Source organism: Atractosteus spatula, chromosome 14, assembly GCF_055471065.1.
Source record: "Atractosteus spatula isolate fAtrSpa1 chromosome 14, fAtrSpa1.hap1, whole genome shotgun sequence".
Classification (NCBI taxonomy): Eukaryota; Metazoa; Chordata; class Actinopteri; order Semionotiformes; family Lepisosteidae; genus Atractosteus; species Atractosteus spatula.
In genome coordinates, this window is record NC_142719.1 from 22,364,161 (window position 1) to 22,376,438 (window position 12,278).

At 34.9% G+C, this 12,278-nt stretch overlaps 1 pseudogene; it reads left to right on the top strand.

Annotated features, from left to right (window-relative positions):
- LOC148820909 (complement C3-like) overlaps positions 1 to 12,278 on the top strand; it is a 136,030-nt pseudogene that overhangs the window by 22,497 nt on the left and 101,255 nt on the right.

Consider the following 12,278-nt stretch of genomic DNA (forward strand, 5'->3'; position numbering starts at 1 on the left):
ATGACCTTAATAAATATATTTTTTCTGTCATTTCAAAGGTAGTTGTGACAAATCCAGATGGCTCACCAGCTAGTAACATTGATGTTGAGGTAACCTCTGGAGATGTTTCTTCTACTACTCAGCAGCAGGGAACAGCAAAGATGACCATTAACACACCAGGAGGTGCTGCAAGTCTGCCAATCACAGTATGTGCTGGCACTGTTTCTGTTATTTGTCACTGCATTAGAGTTTGATTTGTCTCATAAAATGTAAATATTAAATATTGTGATTAAAATTTCAATTGATCTTAGCAGCAACCATTGACTTAACATTTAGTTATTGTTGCTAAAGCAGTGATGGCTGGATCCATAAAACTGAAAATATTCAGCAATGACACATCCAAATTTCATTCCTAATCTTGAGCTTTTCTGGGTTGTGAAGAATGGGCTTAGAAAAAGATTTAAAGGAAGTAGCAATGCGCTAGTAATATGTGAAACCTGAGGCAAAGAAAGTTTAATTATTTGCTGAAAAGTAGAAAGAAAAAATAAACAGTGTGTCAGATGTTGAGCCTCTTTCTGGTGTGAGGGTGACAGAGGAAGGTATCAGGGATATCAGGGGAACAAGGAATAGATCAGGTGAGAAAGAGTGTCCCAAGGGAGATCTGGGGAGAGCTGTGAAAAGATGAAATCTTTAAATGAGTTCAGAGGTTTAAAGAAGAAAATAATCTATTATTGAGAGATGAGGGAAAGTTTGATTCAAGTTTAAGGATAATCCTTCTTTCTGATGTCTTTCTGAAGTAGGAGTCCTGGAATAACTGTAATATGACACAGATAAAAAATGTCAGTAATATTCCATCCCAGAGAGGTGAAAGGGAATGTCTTTGAAGAGAACATTCCTACTGATGTTTTTCTTGAAACGGTTGACGGAATGTTTCACTTTTCTCACATGGCAGGGCACTTTCTTCAAGAGATACAGTTTACTATATACACAATGTGCTCTGGGTCATTATAAAATAGCTATATGGTTATTTATGAAATAGTCTTATGAAATAGCCATACTGTATGTAGCCGTATGGGTCATTATGAAATAGCTACTGTATATGTAACACTGATCCTTGATATATATCTGAAGGCGATGCAGTGGCTTCTTTTACAAGAAATGGTGTTTGGAATGGATAGTACAGATGCAGCCATTCAAAGTGCGCCTTACAGACACGTACGTGATTGGTTGACCGACAGGGGCACACGTGGTCCGTTGGTCTGTCGTAGAAAGACTTACAGTAAACGTCTTTGCTGTGCCCGTTGTAGATATTAAATTTTACCACTGAAGGGAAATCTTAGTAGCTGAGCATAAAAAGAATAGGAGCATACTGTAACGCGTGTGAAGGCCATAAACGATATTAATTTTGGAACATAAACATACAGTATATGGCTGGTCTTGGTACTTTAAAGAAAAAATACACACCAGTATTCCATTTCTCCCTAAACATTTTAAGCATCGAAGTCTTTAACTAAAGAGATACCGGAGTCAACAAGCATACTTTTAGAATTTAATTAAAAGGGAATATAATATGGAATCGCGTATCTAACGAAATTAATAACGATATAATTATATTCATGTACCGCAACACAAGAATAGTACACGCTGTACATTGTCTGTCGATAATGTTTCTGTAGTGCTTTTTCAGCACTCTGTATGTGACTGTGCCGGTGGCGATGTGGGTTAGGTTCCTGACTCCCATGTCACATAGTCTGTGGTCAAATCCCATGGAACTATGACTTTATTTTTTAACAAACATTTCTTTGAAAAAATGAAACATTTCCCTTGGTCAGAGATTAAATAAAACCTCACTCGCACCAAACAAATTTATATTTCTAAATATCACAACATGATCGAATTTAAGTCTTTTTAATAACAATGAATAGTCACCTAAGCGTTACAAAATAAACATTTATATTGATTTGAATCGCGTTTTGATTTAAATCGTAAACGCGTGTTTAAATATATGTGTTTAAAGGCGATATACTGTATAAAAGCACTGATTCTTATGGAATGTGTTCCGCCGGGGATTCAAAAAATTTATTTTTTTTAATCGCGTATCTAAGGAAAATTGCAGTATAACTTTGTTCATGCACAAACAGTGGCATGTTACATTATTAATTTGGGTGTCTCCTCTTGCCAGAAAGCTCTAAATTGCATTTTGAGTGCGGTTTTTGACTTTTTCTAAATTGCAACCCATAAATAAAGCTGATACAGTTTAGACTTACTGTATTCTAAACTGTATTACAGCAGCACATTGGACAATGCAACGTAAATTGCAAAAATGCACTTGGAATCTGTCCAAGCCCTACTACGAAAATTATTTAAACTGCGACACTTATCATTCATCTTTAAATAAACTTTATTTTATATAGCGTTTTAAGCGGATAGGTAATTAGATTGCTCATAAACCTAATCGCTTTTTCTACAGAAACACAGCGTGATTGCTCTCTGAAAATGCTTTTCCTTTATATTTAGGCTCAGATTTCAACTATAGATCGTATTATTATAAACATGTCTTTTATGTAAACCATGTTTGCTATTAATTCATTTAGGGCTAAAATACGTTCATTGTCTTCCAATTGAGTCGAGTTGACATTGGAAGCTTGCCACGCCCGGACTGTTACACCAACGCATTAGCATGTTAAAGCGATTTCATTGAGGAGCCTAGCTTTTTAACTAGTAAGTACTGTACTTCCTACTTTGAAAATACCTGTGAAACCGGTTTAATTTGTCACAGCCAGCACTCCCGCAGAGAAGGGGGTTGTACTCGTTAATGTCCGATGACATACAAGTGGAAAGATTACAGATTTTAATCGTCTTTTGTCTGAACCAGGGAAAATCTGAATGCTGAATGAATAAAAGCATTTTATTAAAAAAGCGTTTGCGTTTGTCTGGTATTTACTTTGGTCCCTTTTAACTGTTTTTCGATCTACTGTATTGCTTTGAGATGCCACTTTTAAAGGTGATATGTAAAATAAAGTTTTTTATTATTGTTATAGAGAAACATGATAAGATTTTCCCTGGTTCAGAAAAAAAGATCTAAAGTGCTACACCTTACTTTCTTAATTCGATGTATTTAAAGCAGTGAACTACTGTAGGTGTAACATAACATTCAGAAATACAATCGAGAATAGTTTTGTGGTGTTTGTTTAAATGAAACGTTCCTAAAACGTATAACGTAACAAAATTAAAGACGATTAAAATCTGTAATCTTTCCACTTGTACTGTATGTCATCGGAAAGCTTCTGCTTTGTGTAAGGATGGTATTAAAAAGTAATCTTAAGTGGTGAGAAAGCTGTGCTCAATGTATTTAAGGGACTTAAAAGTAAAAGGAGATGCTTCATATTGCTTGACTAATTTTAAAAACTAAGTTATAAATGCAGACGCTCCCTCGGTGCCGCGCCGGGTGTAAATATCAAAATATACACGAATATAATCATATCGTTATTAAATTCTTTAGATACGCGATTCCATATTATATTAGCAGAAAAGCTTAAAACTACCACTTTTTCACACGCTATTTCACATGTTAGTTAAATACTTCGATGCTTAAAATGTTTAGGGAGAAATGGAATACCGGTGTGTATTTTTCCTTTAAAGTACCGATTCCTGGAATCTGACTGGCTGACACCCTTCTGAAGTGGTTCCATAATATCTGGTATATGGAAAAGAAAGCGTTGATAAAAAGGCCTGGATTCTCATGTATCTCAGAGAGCGAGTGATCAGAAAAAGGAACAGCTGTTACACCCAGGTTTTACGCTCTCTCTGTTGAATGAATGAAAGCATTTTATTAAAAACGCATTTGCGTTTGTCTGGGTATTTACTTTGTAATCTGTGGTTTACATCTACTGTATTGTTTTGAGATGCCACTTTTAAAGGTGATATGTAAAATAAAGTTTTTTATTATTGTTATAGAGAAACATGGTCAGATTTTCCCTGGTTCAGAAAAAAGACGATTAAAATCTGTAATCTTTGCACTTGTACAGTATGTCATCGGAAAATACAATCAGTTTCTGCTTTGTGTAAGGATGGTGTCAAAAAGTAATCTAAGTGGTGAAAAAGCTGTGCTCCTCAAAGCACTTTACAGGATAAAAACAATAACAACAATAGTGGCTGGGCAAACGATTTTTTTTTATAGAAATACAAAATGAGATACTGTATAATGATGTGCATGAACAAAGTTATACTGCTATTTTCCTTAGATACGCGATTAAAAAAAATAAATTTTTGAATCCCCGGCGGAACACATTCCATAAGAATCAGCGCTTTTATACAGTATATCGCCTTTAAACACATATGTTTAAATGCGTTTACGACTTAAATCAAAACGTGATTCAAATCAATATAAATGTTTATTTTGTAACGCATAGGTGACTATTCATTGTTATTAAAAAGACTTATATCCGATCATGTTGTGATATTTAGAAATATAAATTTGTTTGGTGCGAGTGAAGTTTTATTTAATCTCTGACCAAGGGAAACGTTTCATTTTTTCAAAGAAATGTTTGTTAAAAAATAAAATCATAGTTACATGGGATTCGATCACAGACCATGTGACATGGGAGTCAGGAACCTAACTCACAGCGCCACCAGCACAATCACATGCAGAGTGCTGAAAAAGCACTACAGAAACATTATCGACAGACAATGTACAGATTTGATAAAGCTATAAAATGTAATTAGGCACAGAACAAGTTTACAGCACAGTACAATAATAAATGCTGACCATGACTTTAGAAGCATAAATTACCTTACACTCAATTTAAACACAAGCTGTCTTTAGCCCTCTAAGCTGGTTCATACAGAAATGTAGAGAACCAGGCTCAGAACACATAGCTTCATTAGCGAATACATATGCAGGACAACTAGAGAAGACGTTTTACAGAGGATGGATTTTTAGAAACATCCCATCAGTGACATCACTGAAGTCAACTCCTACTGTAGGTAACTGTCGTGTGGATAGTTTCACAAGAATCAGACAAAGGTTTAAGCATCGCTTGTTCTAGATAAAACTGCAAAAAAAAACAACAACGCATAATGTACTTCTTTGCGGCTCTGTTTGCCCAAATCATATATTCACAACGTGAAATTAGAAAATAATATTACGTAACCAAAATCCGCAATATGGAAACAGAACCTGTGTAATTGTTGACAGATGATGTTCTCGTAACATTTTTACAAGACGAACTACAACATTTAAAAAATGACTTGTATGTACTTGATATCTCTAATCAATCCACGGCGATATAGTTAAAGCAGTCCCCGCACAAAACGAAACTAAAACGCCCTGGGCATACCGTTTCGCGCTTCTTATCAGTTGCTCAAAAGTAATTTGACCGTATGAAATGCATAATATAAACCTAGAAACATATACAGTACGTGAGCAGTATTTACATAGTATCGGTGTCAAGACATACCTCTCAAATACTGTAAATCAAGTTAAAAATATCTCAAGACAGATTCTGGTCATAATGAAACCATGTTTCGTGTATGTTTTCTTTAAAGTACCGAGACCAGCCATATACTGTATGTTTATGTTCCAAAATTAATATTGTTTATGGCCTTCACACGCGTTGCAGTATGCTCCTATTCTTTTTATGCTCAGGCACTAAGATTTCCCTTCAGTGGTAAAATTCCATATAAATATTCAATACTTAAATGGGCACAGTTAAGACATTAAATATACATATACATACTGTATACAGTACAGTTTGCATACGGTAATATGTTCCTAAATCAATCTCTTTTATGAGCATGTGAAAGGCATGGTGAATCGATTCTCAAAAATTACTGTACTTTGCATGATTGGAAAAAAATGCGTGATTGCGAAATGCTGTGGTGTTACTTTTACAAAGACGGTCAATGAAAAAAATAATGTGGACCAGGGCAATACTTTGAGTTTACAGCTTGTCCAAGGTCATTTATTATTAATACTATTAGTAATATCTTCGTTAAAGACTTTGATGGCTACAGCTCAAACATGAGAGGTTGAGCTTTATTAGCTCCACCTTGCGGAAATTCCGGATACTATTATTTTGCTAGCGGTATTTACCGGTAACTTGCGGTATTTACCGGTAACTCGCGGTAGACTGCGTACAGCGTACCGGAAAATAATGCGGTATCGCCCGCGCATTTTGAATGGCTGCATCTGTAGTTGTTGTGTTTAAGGGAACTGTGGACAAGATGTTAGTACAGATTATATGTTTAGTGGTATCAGATAATGGGTGGGTCTGGAAAAAATGATTACAAGAAATCTGGAAGAATTATCTTGTAAAATGGAGAAATGTTCTTTGATAATTGGAAATGGAAAGGGTGTTGAAGGTGCTGAGGTGGAAGCATCTAAAAGGCTGTTGTTTAATGTAATAGTTGCAAAAAAGGACCATTCTGATGAGATTTGAGTGCTCATTTTAAAAACATCTGAATTGTATTATAATATTGTAGTCTCCAAGGTAATCAGATATTTGGCAAATATTACTAAAGCTGGTCTTCTTATTTTGCCATTGAATGATTAGAAATTAAACTTCCCACACAGTAAGAGTATTAGATTGACTATTTTCACACTCTTTGCTCATAGGGCAATGATCAGGCCCATGACATCTTCTGAGAGTCTTCCTCTAAATTTCAAATTCATCTGTCACCATCACATGATCTATGACTGTAATAACTTGTATCTTATGGTTTTTGACAGGTGAAAGCTAAAGTTCCTAGTCTTTCCTTTGAATGCCAAGCTACAGGAAGCATGGTTGCCCAGCCTTACAGGACACAACAGAATTCTACAAATTACCTCCATATTGGAATCCAGGCAGCTGAACTGGAACCAGGAACAAATCTGCAAATTAATCTGAATCTTGGCAATGACCCTGGAATCCAGGACCAAATTAATTATTTCTCTTACCTGGTATGTATTCATTGACTAATGAAATAGAAGCCCTACTATCTACAGACACATATAGTGATTCTGTTGCCTGCAAGATAGATTCTCACTCTGTATAGTGATTCTCTTGCGTACACTGAATTTGTGCAGCTGGCGGCATACTGTGGATACTAGATAATTTATTAAAATCTATAGTCATTTATTTATAGTAATAAAAAATCAGTTATAAACCTGTTTCAACTAAGAACATTATTTCTTCTTGTTGATATACTTGAAAGCATTTTGATTTTCATTTAATTTCATTTTGCTATCCTTATAGTTGCAATGGACAATAAAATGCTCATAGACTGTAATGTACAGATGCAGCCATTAAAAATGCATGGTAAAACCCTGTACAGCGTGAAATTATCTACAGTTCAAAGCGTTATAACGCAGTACGTGATTGGCTGGTCAAAATGACCGACAGGCGGCACTCGTGGTGAATTGGTTGTTAGTAAAATGATTGTTTCATTTAACACTTTACTGTGCATGTTTAAATTCACTTAATATTGAATATTAATATGGAATTTTACAACTAAAGTGAAATGTTGGTAGCTGGGCATAAAAGTAAGAAGAGTATAATGTTTCTGAACATCATATACAATATTAATTTAGGAATTTAGGCTAGTAGGGGTAGTTTAATTAAAAAATACATAACAGTATTCCACTTTCTTCATAAACATTTTAAGCATCAAATTTTTTCATTCGGTTACATACAATGGTTATTTTGGAAAAGTTTTGACATGCTCCTTCTGACTATATTAAGTTTATATACTTCATAATAAGTTATAATGAAACTTTTCTACGAATACTTGTGCTCGTTATCGCAGTAAAAAACCTCATACTTTTTAAATAGGGAATATAATATGAAATCGCTTATCTAAAGAAATTAATGATATTAATTTAAGGCTCTAAATATATGTATTCATATAGCTGGTAGTATAACTATAATCCACTTTCTTTGTAAACACGTTCACATAAACATTCACGTTTGATTACTTTAGAACCATTTTAAGCTTTAAGCATTAAGTTCGTCTCAGCTGTATTTCTGAGCAGCCTGTTGGTACAGCGGGTTCTATGTAGGTGATTGGAGTTCGATACCCAGTTCAAGTACAAGTTTTTGTTCTAACTTTAAAATAGTAAATATTATGTACACTATATGAACATTTTTTGTGTTTTTTATATATTATAACATATTCAATGTTAAGTTACAGATGCAGCCATTCAAAGTGCGCGGCACAGACACCGCAGGTATGATGACACGGGATACCGCGGTGCGTGATTGGTTGACCGACAGGGGCACTCGTAGTCCGTTGGTCTGTCGTAGAAAGACTTACTGTAAACGTCTTTACTGTGCCCGTTGTAGATATTGAATTTTACCACTGAAGGGAAATCTTAGTAGCTGAGCATAAAAAGAATAGGAGCATACTGTAACGCGTGTGAAGGCCATAAACGATATTAATTTTGGAACGTAAACATACAGTATATTGCTGGTCTTGGTACTTTAAAGAAAAAAATACACACCGGTATTCCATTTCTCCCTAAACATTGTAAGCTTCGAAGTCTTTAACTAACGTGATACCGGAGTCAACAAGCATACTTTTAGAATTTGTTTAAAAGGGAATATAATATGGAATCGCGTATCTAAAGAATTTAATAACGGTATGATTATATCCGTGTACTGTGGCAGGGCTGTGTAGGGCTGTTTCGCCTGCCTCATCATGCGAGCTCTCTTGTAGCCTACTGGTCTAGGTGCGTGACTACCAACTGGCAGGTTGTGTGTTCGAATCCAGCTGGTGCTGAACTTTTATTTTAAAAAACATTTCTTCGAAAAAATAGGTAAGCGATATTATGGACAATCAGTTGACTTTTATATTTCAAAATATCGCAACATGATCGATATTTGCGATATTTTGAACATATCTTCCCTTCTGACAGCGGTTCCTGCTTCTATTGTGTGTGTGCAACAGTAAATTTTTATAGAGAAATGGAGGCTGGACAGTATGCGTTACAATATAAACATTTATATTGATTTAAATCGTGTTCTGATTTAAATCGCAAACGCGTGTTTAATTATGTGTTTTTAATCATAATCAGGCTAATGCATTTCTACATTTTCTGTATGAACCAGCTTAGAGGTTCATACAGAAAGACAGCTTGTGTTTAAATTGAGTGTAAGGTAATTTATGCTTCTAAAGTCATGGTCAGTATTATTGTACTGTGCTGTACTGTGTCACATTATTTTATAGCGTTTTTATTGCGTTATTAAATCCGGTGGCGCTGTGTTAGTTTCCTGACTCACATTATTTAAACTACCACATTGATCATTCATCTCTAAATAAACTTTATTTTATATAGCGTTTTAAGCGATTAGGTAATTAGATTGCTCATAAACCTAATCGCTTTTTCTACATAAACACAGCGTGATTGCTCTCTGAAAATGCTTTTCCTTTATTTTTAAAGTAGGCTCAGATTTCAACTATAGATCATATTATTATAAACTTTCTTGGAAAAATGTATTTTATGTAAACCATGTTTGCTATTAATTCATTTAGGGCTAAAATACGTTCATTGTCTTCCAATCGAGTCGAGTTGACATTGGAAGCCTGCCACACCCGGACTGTTAAACCAACGCATTAGCACGTCAAAGCCCATTGAGCCAGTATTGGCTTTAGTATCCCCCCCTTCTCCCCTCAATTCAATTCAATTCAAGGTGTTTTATTTGCATGACAGATGGGTACAAGCAGTGTTGGGTATGTATATTGTAACGCTTACGGCAGACAGGCACTGTGTAAGAGCCGGCGCACCAGAGCAGCGCACCGAGGGAGCGTCTGCATTTCTAACTTAGTTTTTAAAATTAGTCAAGCAATATGAAGCATCTCCTTTTACTTAGTGCCCGAGCATAAAAAGAATAGGAGCATACTGCAACGCGTGTGAAGGCCATAAACGATATTAATTTTGGAACATAAACATACAGTATATGGCTGGTCTTGGTACTTTAAAGAAAAAAATACACACCAGTATTCCATTTCTCCCTAAACATTTTAAGCATCGAAGTCTTTAACTAACACGATACCGGAGTCAACAAGCATACTTTTAGAATTTGATTAAAAGGGAATATAATATGGAATCGCGTATCTCAAGAAATTAATAACGATATAATTATATTCATGTTGCAAAAGAACTGCAACGGACATAAAAACTCCCTTGCTTTTAACAGAGCGTTCCATAATTTCTAACTACGAAAATGCCAGGTGAAAGGATTTGTAAACATATTTTGTTAAAGCAAGTCAGTTTTTTCCACAACACATAAAAGACATTTTTCCAAGAAAGTTTAGCCTTTGTCACTAATGAAACCACTAAATAAAGACATAAATATAGAAATCTTAAGATTTGTTCTATTTAATGTTGGTAGCAGGATGAACTGTCAAAGTGTATATTTTGTCGCAGAGTTGCTGCAAGATGTTAACAGTGAAAAAGGTATTTAGAAATGAGTTATTTCAAGATGAAAATTTTCAGAATAATTGCAAATCTAGCAGGATAGAGAAAGCACAGAAAACTGGCAGTTAGATTGATCAGATTAGTATGAAAAGTCATTTAGCAAAGGGAATTAGAAGAGTGACAAACTAGTATACTTTAGATCTTTTTTTCTGAACCAGGGACAATCTGATCATGTTTCCCTATAACAATAATAAAAAACTTTATTTGATATATCACCATTAAAGGTGGCATATCAAAGCAATAGAGTAGATGTAAAAACAGATAAAAGGACCACAGATTACAAAGTAAATGCATATAAGAAAGACAAGCAGTTAGAGGTGCTACCAAAATTAGAAAATGAAGCAGATACAGACACTAAGTCTTCTGAAAAGAAAGGTTCTGAGGTTAGATTTAAACTGGCCTTGGTGTGTGTGTGTTTGTGTCTGTCTGTCCTGTGATGGACTGGCGCTATGTCCAGGGAGTTACATTTTCTCTGTTCTGACCTGGAGTTACAGAGAAATTTAAATTCTAATAAGAGATTTGTAATGAGGAAAGTCATACCAATCACTCATACAGTACCAGGATTTGCAATTACAATACAAATACTTTCTTTCTGTATGTGTTTATTTTGCAGTTTGAGTCTATGGCATTCCTTTGGGGGTCTATACTCCAAGGCATGACTTTTTTATGTATAAACATCAGTATTTACTGCTATTAATTACTGTACGATTTATAGTTGAAATCTGAGCCTAGATATAAAGTTAGATATAAAGTTAAAATCTCGACAAAGCAATGTAGGAAATACAGAGAAAATAAATCCTTTCTGACATCTAAAATCAGTTTCGATCAAGGTCTCTAAAACGAACAAGAAAAAGAAGATTTTCGGAGGGCAATTACGCTGTGTTTATATAGAATAAGTGATTTATGAGCAATCTAATTTCTTGTTCGTTTAAAACAGTGAAATGTCAGCTGTAAAAGATCGCACCAGAAACAGCACTCTCTCTGCCTGTCATAGACGTTCAGGAAAGGCTGAATGAAGTCATGTCAATAATTCGGAGATCAATAATAACAGTTGTAGGACAGTATATAAGGAGGATAAGGATTTTGAAGTTGACTCGAAATCTGATAGGTAACCAGTGCAAGGACTTGAAAACAGGTGTAATGCATCCCTGATAGGATTCTTGCTGTCATATTCTGAACATATTGAAGATTGCTCAGTGTGGATTTAATTTCCTCAGTGAACAGGATGTGCATTTATTAATTCTAGAAAAAAACTAGATTTCTCTAGTTCTTAGTTTCTCTAGTTCCCTTTAAAATAAACTATTATTCCACAATGCAGAGTATTACATGGCCAGTATTTACACATGATATTTGTGATTTAAAGAAATTAACACAAGCAGCTTTTGGAGATTTAAGTGTTGGCTGAGTTATTGCAGGATAAAAGACTAGAGATGTTGGCAAGAAGAAGATAGTTTGGGGAAAGCTGAGGAATACACTTATAACAAGAACACTTCCTAATGGGGTTAGGCATACTTTTGATGAAGATGATGAAGTTAACAGACTATATGTTTACATAGATACTGAAATAAGGATTGTATTTTAGATTATGTGTAGTTGCTGGCATTGAACTGTGTGTTGGATGCACATGAATTGAAGGAATGGGCAAACATAGCTGATGCGGATCCACAGAGCCAGCATATTAAGATGTTTATAATTAGAGGCAAGTTGTTTAAATAACTAGGTATGGATACTGATGTGCAAGAGAGGTGGAAAGGCTGTTTCCTTAAGCCAGCAGTATAAAATATTTTATTCTCAGTGAGATGCTGCGATTTCATAGTGGGTTTCTAACACTGTGTATAGTTCC